The following is a 9,952-nucleotide window of genomic DNA, read 5'->3' on the forward strand; positions in this document are numbered from 1 at the left end:
AGGAAGCTCTCCACACACTCACCAGACCTGGGCTAGGACTGGGTCTGGTTATTACTTTTATAGCTATCTGATCCATGGTAGAACTTACTAACTGGCATTATATGAAGATGCTTGTCTATTACTTCAATTCTATATTCATAAACAAATATATTTAAATCTAGATAGAAACATTTCTGATTGGATTAGTGCATGGTGGTCTCTGCTATTTGTACTGCTCAAGCTGACAATTAGCGACCATTCACTTTACAGCAAATTTGAAGCATGAGCACAAATTTGAATTTTGTACAAAAATTCAGTTTTACTCTTATACATTACTGGGAGCTGCCATGTGTAACTTACAGGCAAGCCAATTCTTCTCTTTTCTACCTCCTAGATGCACAAAAATATACACAATATATTGTTTTCCTTAGGTAAGATTTCCTTTTTATATTTCAATGAGAATATCATGTAACCCTTACAGAAAGAAAATGACCAGGATACTAATGAAACCATCTTTGGAGGAAGATATTTAAATAAATCCTGCTGTAAGAAAAGGAGAACTAATTGCCCTTACTTTTCCTTTTTTAATTAATTTTATTGACAGAAGGACAGCAATGAGACAGTTTCAAAACTGATTAATAGGACAGTTTCAATAATTAATACATTGCATATTGCTATCTTCTTAGTGATTATTCATAGTATAAAATGCAGGCATGATATTCTGTCCAAATACTATTAGTACAAGTCTTTCTTCTCATTTAATTAAGAGAAAGTAGCTGTATATCTATCCTAAATATTTTGTATATACAAATACAAAATGGTCCTTTCTTTGTATACCCTTTTTAATTTAGTTTTGTTAGAGATGAGTATTCCATTACCATTAAATATTGTAGGTGTGTGAATTCAGCAAAATAATCCAATATAGTCCAGTAGTCCATAATAGTAGTGGGTTATATGTAGTTCTGGCAATGTCAGAAGTTGTTGACTTGAGTCTTTCAGAGCACAGCATATTAATATGGCTTTACTATTTATACCTCATTTTTATACTTTTCTGCTGGATGGCTAACATCAAGATAGAGCAAGACCTATATAACAAGAAAAGTAACTTTTATATCTGATAAGGTCAGTCAAGTACCCTCACAATTTATCCTCTAACCCTTTACTGCACTTTGTAAATCCTTTGTCAGGGTCAGTCAGGTAGATGAGTCACGGCCCTTGCTTGACCAATTTGCTCTCTGTGAAAGCCTGAAAGAATGTTTTCTCTCTGTGTGACTCTCCTTTGGCACACTCTTTGTCATTGATCACATTGCTCTTTGGCACCATAATCTCCTTGATCAGAAAATTTTGGACACCACTGAGTTACATGATGTTATAGTATATGTTCTTCTATGTCCTGAGTCTTCACTGACCTTGAAAGGCTAGGGCCAAAATGTTGACTGTCCTTGCAGTCCTTCTTTTTCTTTAATTTTTGGTCTGCAAACTTAGGTTGTTAACACCCCAAGAAAGAAGCTTATTATTATTCTACAACATATGCAGTTGGGTTTAACATCACTATCTGTCTGAATATCAAATATCTTAGGCATAACATGGAAGAAGTACTTTCCATTAAGTATTGATATATTAAAATTTAAGTCTCTACAGAATATGGAGAAATAAATTTAAAAAAATATGTTTAAAAATAGGAACAAACAATTACATAATTTACACAGAAATTTAGAAATCTAACCATATACAGCACTGTAGCAGAACAGTCCTGTAACATTTTTTTCTTGTCTCTTTTTTTCATTTATTACCCTTTCTTTTTAAACAAACATTTTGCTTGAGAGACAGTATGGCAATATTTTGTGTGTCATGACAAGCAGTACATATTTAGAAGACCAGAATGACAAGCATTCCAAACATGATCCTTCTATTATATATTGCTATCTTCAGTGTAGTTGCTTAGTGCACAGGTATCAGCATGTATACTTAGCCAGGGTGAGAATCCTACCAGTTAACTGCTAGTTTCAAAAACCTGCTGATGTTTCTCAGGACCATTGCCTTACCCATCTTGTGTATATAAATGTTTGGCTTTGCTGCTGTCATTTTTCCCAGCTTTTCTCCTTGCCTTCTCCTCATTGTCCAATCCTCAAGTTCTTGCTTTCCTTTTAATTGTGTTATATCTTTCTATTTGTATTTCTTCATTTGAGTTGTTATACTAGGGAGACTATATGATATTTACACATGTGAGTCTGGTTTATTTCACTTATGAGCATATCTTCAAGTGATATCCATTTAAGTATAAATGCTTCAAGTTTATCATCCTTTATAGCTGACTAATACTCCATTGTATAAAAATACCACATCTTTTTCATCCATTCCTCAGGTGACAGGCATCTTGGTTGTTTCCAAGATTTGCCTATCACAAATTGTGCTGCTATAAACATAGGTACACATATATCACTATGATATGAAGTTTTCAGTTCTTCTGGGAAAATTCGCAATAGGGGGATAGCTGGCTTGAATGGGATTTCAATTCCTAGTTTTTTAAGGAGTCTCCACACTGATTTCCATAATGGTTGCACCAATCTACATTCCCACCAGCAGTGGAGAAGGGTTCCTTTTTCTCCACAACCTCTCCAACATTTATTGTTGGGTGATTTCTTTTTGATAGCCATTCTTTCTGAGGTGAGATGATATCTCAATGTTGTCTTAATTTGCATTTCACGGATGGCTAGTGATGTGGAGCATTTTTTCATATATTTATTCACTTCTTTAATTTCACCCTCTGAGAAGTTTGTGTTTGTCTTGGATATCCATTTCTGGACTGGGGTTTTTAAATTTCGGGGCCCTAATGTTTTTTAGTTCTTTATAAATTCTAGAAAGCAGAACTTTGTCTGAGTACTTATTTGTCATGATTTTTTCCAAATTTGTTGTTTGTCCTTTCACTTTGCTGATAATTTCTTTTGACATTCAAAAACTTCTAAATAAGAGGTGGTCCCAGTTGTTAATTCTTTCAAGTATTACCCGTGCAATTTGATTTCTGTTCATGAACGCTTTGACTACCCCTATGTCTTCAAGAGTTCCTCCTACTTTCTCTTCCAGGCAATTTAGTGTTTCTGTTTTAATGCTTAGATCTTTAATCCATCTGACTTTAGCTTAGTGCATGGTGATAGACCTGGGTCAAGTTTTAGTTTTTGGCATTTAGAGAGCCAGCTTTTTTCATATATGACCAATCCCAGGCCCTGTCAGTGTGGGGGAGAGCTTTTGCTCTGTCCTGTGCCTGCCTGCTGGTCCAAGCCCATGCCTGCCACATGAGAAAGGCTGTTCCCCACATTTTCCAGAGCTCCCCCACCCGTTCAGATCCAAAACAGCACACTACACCAAGTGCAGCCTGCCCTGTGTATGAGAACTTGTGCCACGCCTTGGGTCCTCCATATCCGACCAACCCCTGGCCCATAGTGTGGGGGAGAGCTTCTGCTCTGTCCTGCCCCTAACCACTGCTCCAAGCCCAGGCCTACCACATGAAAGAGGCCTTTTCTCACTTTCTCCAGACCTCCCCCACCTGGCCAGACACAGCACAGCCCGCCCTCTGACTGAGAACTTCCACTGTGCCTTGGGAATGCTCCATATCTGACCAACCCCAGGCCCTGTGAGTATGGGGAAGAGCTTCTGCTCTGTCCTGCACCCACCCATTGCTCCAAGCCCAGGCCCACGATGTGAGAGAGGTCTTTCCCCGTGTTCTCCAGAACTCCCCCATCTGGCCAGACCCAGCGCAGCCTGCCCTCTGAGAACTTCCACCATACTCTCTGGAGTCCTGCAAACCTACCACAGCACAGCCCTGGTGAGTGTGTTGGAGAGCTTCTGTGCTCTCTTGCCCACTCTCCTCATATCCCTCCAGACCCAACCCAGACCTGGCATACAGGTTTGGTGTAAAGCCCTGCATCTAAAGTCTCTGCAGTGAGACTAGGGTCAAAGCCACACAGCTAATACAGGAACAGAATATCTTACCAGAGGGGTACTGCAGGCCCACCTCCAAGGGAAACAACAATAATGAGGTGAGCACAGTAGACAGACCCAAGCCAGGCACAACTGCATGAACTAGAACTTGGTATGTCAGTACCCAAATTTCAATAAGTGATAAGGATGTAATTGCACAAAAGCTCTACACCAAAGGTTAGAGGTCAGTGCTATATGAAATGATAAAGACAAGGAGCAAAATGCAATCTCAGGACTTGAGCCCACCCATAACATGTGCAGAGGACACTAGCTCAGCTGAAATAAATGAATCAGCATCAGAAGTAAATAAACAATGGCAGAAAGATATAGAGGAACTCAGAGCAGAATTAATTTCTGGAAAAAAAAAGAAAAAAGAAAACTGAATTCATGGCAACTGAACTTAAGAATCAAATGCAGAAACATATGGAGGAAACACAACGCCCACCCAGAACAAATGCAGTGGAAGCTAGCTTAGCTGAAATATATGAATAAGTATCATGGGAAGAAAATAAGTAACTGCAGAAAGGTTTAAAGGAATTCAAAGCAGAATTAGTGTCTGAAGTGAAAAAAGAAATCTCTGAATTCACAGCACCTGAACTAAAAAATCAAAGACAGAAACATAAAGAGGAAACCCAATCTGTAAAAAAACTCTGCAGTAAAAGAATTAATAACTGCTTCTAAAGAAGACATTGATAAAAAAATACAGAAGATAAAAAAATGATGGATTCTTTGAATGAGCAACACAGGAAAGAAATAGATGGCATGAAGCAGAGTCAAAGAGATGTAGAGGAATCTAAAATCTCAATCACAGGCCTGCAAAATTGTTTGAGTGAAAGTGAAGATAGAGGGGGGCAGAGAGATAGCTCAGTAGGATAAGCGCTTGACTGGCAAACGCCAGGATCTGAGTTCAATCCCCGGTTCTGCCAAAAAAAAAAAAAAAAGAAAGAAAGTGAAGATAGAGTTTCAGATCTTGAAAATGCTGGTGCAGCTAGTGAAAAGATAAGAAAAGATCTCTTCAAAACAAATAGGATGCAGGAAAAATAATTCATCACTTGTAAGACGATGCAAAGATGAACAATGTGAGACTAATAGGCATCAATGAGAAAGAAGGAGTCAATGCAAATGACATTAAAAAAATATGGGCAGAAGTAATAGCAGAAAACTTCCCAAATGTGAGGAAACAATCTGACATTCAGGTAACAGAAGCACACAGAACGCCAAATAACCTCAATCTAATTAAAAACACACAGAGACATATAATAGTCAAGATCCCAGAAATCCAGCACAAGAATCATACACTGAAAGCCGCTAGAGAAAAGAAGCAGATCACATTCAAAGGAAAACCCATCAGAATTACAGCCGACTTCTCTTCACAAATCATGAAGGCAAGAAGAGCATGGAGCAGAGTACTTCACGTCCTCTATGAAAACAAATTCCAGCTCAGACTACTAAAACCTGCAAAACTCTCTTTCAAGTTTGATGGAGAAGTGAAATACTTTCACGACAAAGGACAACTAAAGAATTTCATGATGGCAAAGCCAACCCTACACAAGCTACTGAAAGATGTTTAGAGAGGGAACAAAATGATCAGAACTTCATGAACAAGAACAGAAGGAATCCACTAAATAGAACGAACAATAAAACACAGGAGCAAAAAAAGTTCAAAAAAACAGCGTTTAAATAACATGTCAATTGTAAGTCAATACATCTCAATTATAACCATCAATGTAAATGGACTCAATTCACCAATTAAGAGACATAGACTGGCACAGTGGATTAGGAAACAAAACCCAACAATATGTTTTATACAAGAATGACACTTAACTCATAAAAAAAAAACTCATAGGCTGAAAGTGAAAGAATGGAAAAAAATAGTACATATGCTTCAGCACTTCAGAAAAAAGCAGAGGTAGCATTCCTATTCTCAGACACTCTCAACTTCAAACCAAGAATGATCAAACGAAATAAAGAAGGCCACTATATACTAGTTAAGGGAAAAATTCAACAGGAAGAAATAACACTCATAAATATGGATGCACCAAACATGGGAGCACCCAACTATATAAGATAAACCTTAATAGACATGAAAAATCTAATATCCAATACCACAATCTTAACATCCCCTTATCCCAAAAAGGTAGATCGAGCAGACAAAAAATTAGCAAAGAAGTAGCAGAACTGAACCAGAGCTTGGAACAAATGGACTTGGTGGACATATACCAAGTGTTCCACCCAACCACAGTGGAATACACACTTTTTCCAGCTGCACATGGGTCATTTTCTAAAATAGACCACATACTAGTACATAGGTCATGCTTAAATATATGCAAGAAAACAGAAATTATCCCATGCATATTATCTGACTACAGTGCAATGAAACTGGAAATAAACAACAAAAGAAACCAGAAAAGAAACCTAAATACACGGAAATTAAACAACACCCTACTCAGCAAACAATGGGTCACTGATGAAATTAAACAAGAAATTCAACGATATCTACAATTCCATGAACATCCACAACTTATTGGAATTTATTTAGTTTTGGCAATTTGTACCTTTCTAAGAATCTGTCCATTTTGTCTGTGTTTTCTATTCTGTGAGAGTAAATGTTCTCAAAGTAGTTATTCATAATCTACTGAATTTCCACTGGGTCTGTGGTAATTACACCTTTTTCATTCCTTATTGCTTGTATTTGAATTTTTCTTTCCTCATTTTTTTTAAATGAGGTTAGCTAGGGGCTTATTGATTTTATTTAATCTTTCAAAGAACCAGCTTTTTGTTTTGTTAATACTTTGAACAGTTTTGTTTGTCTCATTTGAATTAATTACTGCTCTAATCTTTATGATTTCTTCCCATCTTTGGGCTCTGGGTTTGGTTTGCTCTTCCTTTTCCAGTTGTTGGAGGTGTAGTATTAGGGTGTATATTTGTTCCCATTCTGTTTTCCTAATGTGTGAGTTTATAGCTATGAATTTCCCTCTGAGAAATGCTTTCAACGTATCCCATAAATTCTGATAAGTTGTGGATGAATTTTCATTGAATTGTAGATATTGTTGAATTTCTTATTTAGTTTTATCTGTGACCCTTTGTTTGCTGAGTAGGGTGTTGTTTAATTTCCATGTATTTAGGTTTTTTTTTCTGGTTTCTTTTGTCATTTATTTCCAGTTTCATTGCACTGTGGTCAGATAATGTGCATGGGATAATTTCTGTTTTCTTGCATATACTTAAGCATGACCTATGGACCAGTATGTGGTCTATTTTAGAGAATGAGCCATGTGCAGCTGAGAAAAATGTGTATTCAGCTGTGTTTGGGTGGAACACTCTGCATATATCCACCAAGTCCATTTATTTCAAGCTCTGGTTCAGTTCTGTTATTTCTTTGCTAATTTTTGTCTGGTTGACCTATCTTTTTGCGATAAGAGGATGTTAAGGTCTCCTGTTAAAATTGTGGTATTGGATATTAGATTTTCCATGCCCATTAAGATTTGCTTTATATAGTTGGGTGCTCCCTTGATTGGTGCATGCATATTTGTGAGTGTTACCTCTTCCTCTTGTATTTTTCCCCTAAGCAGTATATAGTGGCCGTCTTTATTTTGTTTGATCATTTTTGGCTTGAAGTTGAGGCTGTCTGAGAATAGGATTGCTACCCCTGCTTTATTCTGAGGTGCTGGGGCATATAGTATTGTTTTCCTCCTTTGACTTTCAGCCTATGAGTGTCTTTATGAGTTAAATGTGTTTCTTGTATACAGCATATTGTTGGATTTTGTTTCCTAATCCACTGTGTCAATCTATTTCTTTTAATTGTTGAATTGAGTCCATTTACATTGATGGTTATAATTGAGATGTATTGACTTATGATTGACACGTTTTTTTTTTAATTTATGTGTGTGTGTGTGTGTGTGTGTGTGTGTGTGTGTGGCCAGCTCAGCCCACCAGGGGGCTGAGCAATCAAAACAGGTAAAGGGGGCGCAGGGTATCACAGAAGCTCTCCCACACACTAGCAGGGCCTTGGCTTGGGCTGGGTCTAGGGGTTCTGAGAGTGCAGCAGAAGTTCTCATTCACTAGGTGAGCTTTGGAGATGGGCTCTGGAGAGGTGGAACAGTCCTGAGGGCAAGGCAGAGGGTCTCACCCACGTGGCATGCCTGGGTTCAGTCTGGAGGTCACGTGGGCACAAGGGAGCCGCATGCTGTCCCACACACTCCCGAGCCTGGGCTTGGGCTGGATCTGGGTGGTCCTAAATGCACAGCAGAAGTTCTCTCTCACTCATCCGGCTTGGGGGGGATTCCAGAGGGGTCTCTAGGGCGTGGCAGATGGTCTCACTCACACGGCATGCCTGGGTTTGGTTTGGAGGTCCTGCGGACACTCAGGAGCCAGAACACACTCCCACACACTCCTTGAGTCTAGGTTGGGTGGGATCTTGCTGCCTTTACTTTGAAGACTTTGTAGCTTTCTGTCAAATTTCTATGTGCAGCTCACCAACATTCCCTTACTGGAAATACCAGTATTTCTGAATCACAGTTTTCAAAAGTACTTTGAAGTCTTAAAATTCCAAATTTCCTTTGGCTTGCATCTCTCTTGATTCCACTCAAGCTTTATTAATGATTCACTTCATATCATCATCTTCATCTTTACAAATCTTCTTTAAAACATTCATTGAGGGGGCGTGCCCCTTAGCTTAGTTCGTTAAGTGGCTGCTTCAACAAAGCAGTCAGGCTCAGGTTGCTGTGGTTCGATCTCCAGAACTCAAGCCAGCCAAACATGCCCTGAAGGCATTTGGAGAAAAAAATAAAAAAATCCTTCTGCCATTAAACACACACACACACACACACACACACACACACACACACACACACACCATTCATTGATCCCTCACTCACTAGGAGCTGTCTTGGCATCACAGGGTGGCTTTTCTTTCTCTATACACTCTTTCTCAGCCTGAGTTAAGTATTCCCACTGAGTGTTCTCTGCTTTCTTTCTACGCAAGATAAGACCTGTGTCAGTCTTGACTTTTTTAACTACCTTCCACTGAGATGGGTTTTAAGAGGTTGTTCACAATCATAGAGTAATTCTGCCCATTTAGATTCTTTACCAAAAGATCAAATGACCTCTCTGTGAAATGCACCTGCACATTCTCAGCAGGAACTTGATGAACTCTAGCTAAGGTCTTGTAGATTTTCACAAACTTACCTGACTAATCCTATCTGTATTTACTGATCTGCACTGTGTATCCTGTTGTGATGGGAGCAACCACAGTGGCTGGTTTATCATTGTTAAGAAGTTCTGGTTTCTTCTGTGATTTTTTATTGCATCTTATTCTTTATTTCTGCTTCAATCTTGGATTTTTCAGCTGTCAGGGTATCATGTACTTTCTTCCTTGAAACCTTTTCCAGCAATGCCTTTACCTCTTCTAGATCATTTTGTAACTCCTCCAAAGCTGAAGCCATGGTCGGGCGAGGTTGGACTTAAGGCTCGAGCTGCAGGCAAGCACGCAATGACAGGAGCCACCATACTCCCCATGGGCATGGACCTCAGCAGTGCTAGCCGCGGGCCTGCTGCTGCGCTTGTGCCTGACCTAAGCTAGACTGCAGCCCATCCTCTGCACACGGTGACTCTGGAAGCTTCGCCTGGTCTAGTACTTTGAATATCACTGATATAGAATATATTCTGATAGCTATAGGTCCCAGGGTTGTTTAGGATTTCAGGTTAGGTTTCTTACGTGTGTGCTATCACATTTCCACCAGTCTTCACCAAAGTGATTTTAGTCATATCTCTTGTAGTATTTAAATTCTAAGTTGAAACTTAATTTCTGTTAACACAAACCAAGTTAGTATTTGCCTTCAGGCTGAGGTGGAGAGGCACTGACTGTAAAGGAACAGAAGGAACTCTTGGGTGCTGGAATGTTTTACATCTTAACTATAATAATAAATCAATTCATTGATCAATTTTTTAAAAAGTTTTTGAATTGTAGAGTTAAATGCATTCATTTTGTTGAATATAA

The 9,952-nt window shown here is 38.8% G+C and overlaps 1 pseudogene; it reads right to left on the reverse strand.

Annotated features, from left to right (window-relative positions):
• Window positions 1-8,494: 8,494 nt before the first annotated feature.
• On the reverse strand, window positions 8,495-9,398 carry LOC105743704 (annotated as a pseudogene).
• Between the last annotated feature and the right edge of the window lie 554 nt (window positions 9,399-9,952).

The sequence above is a fragment of the Octodon degus genome, unplaced genomic scaffold (assembly GCF_000260255.1).
Source record: "Octodon degus isolate 3935 unplaced genomic scaffold, OctDeg1.0 scaffold00152, whole genome shotgun sequence".
Classification (NCBI taxonomy): Eukaryota; Metazoa; Chordata; class Mammalia; order Rodentia; family Octodontidae; genus Octodon; species Octodon degus.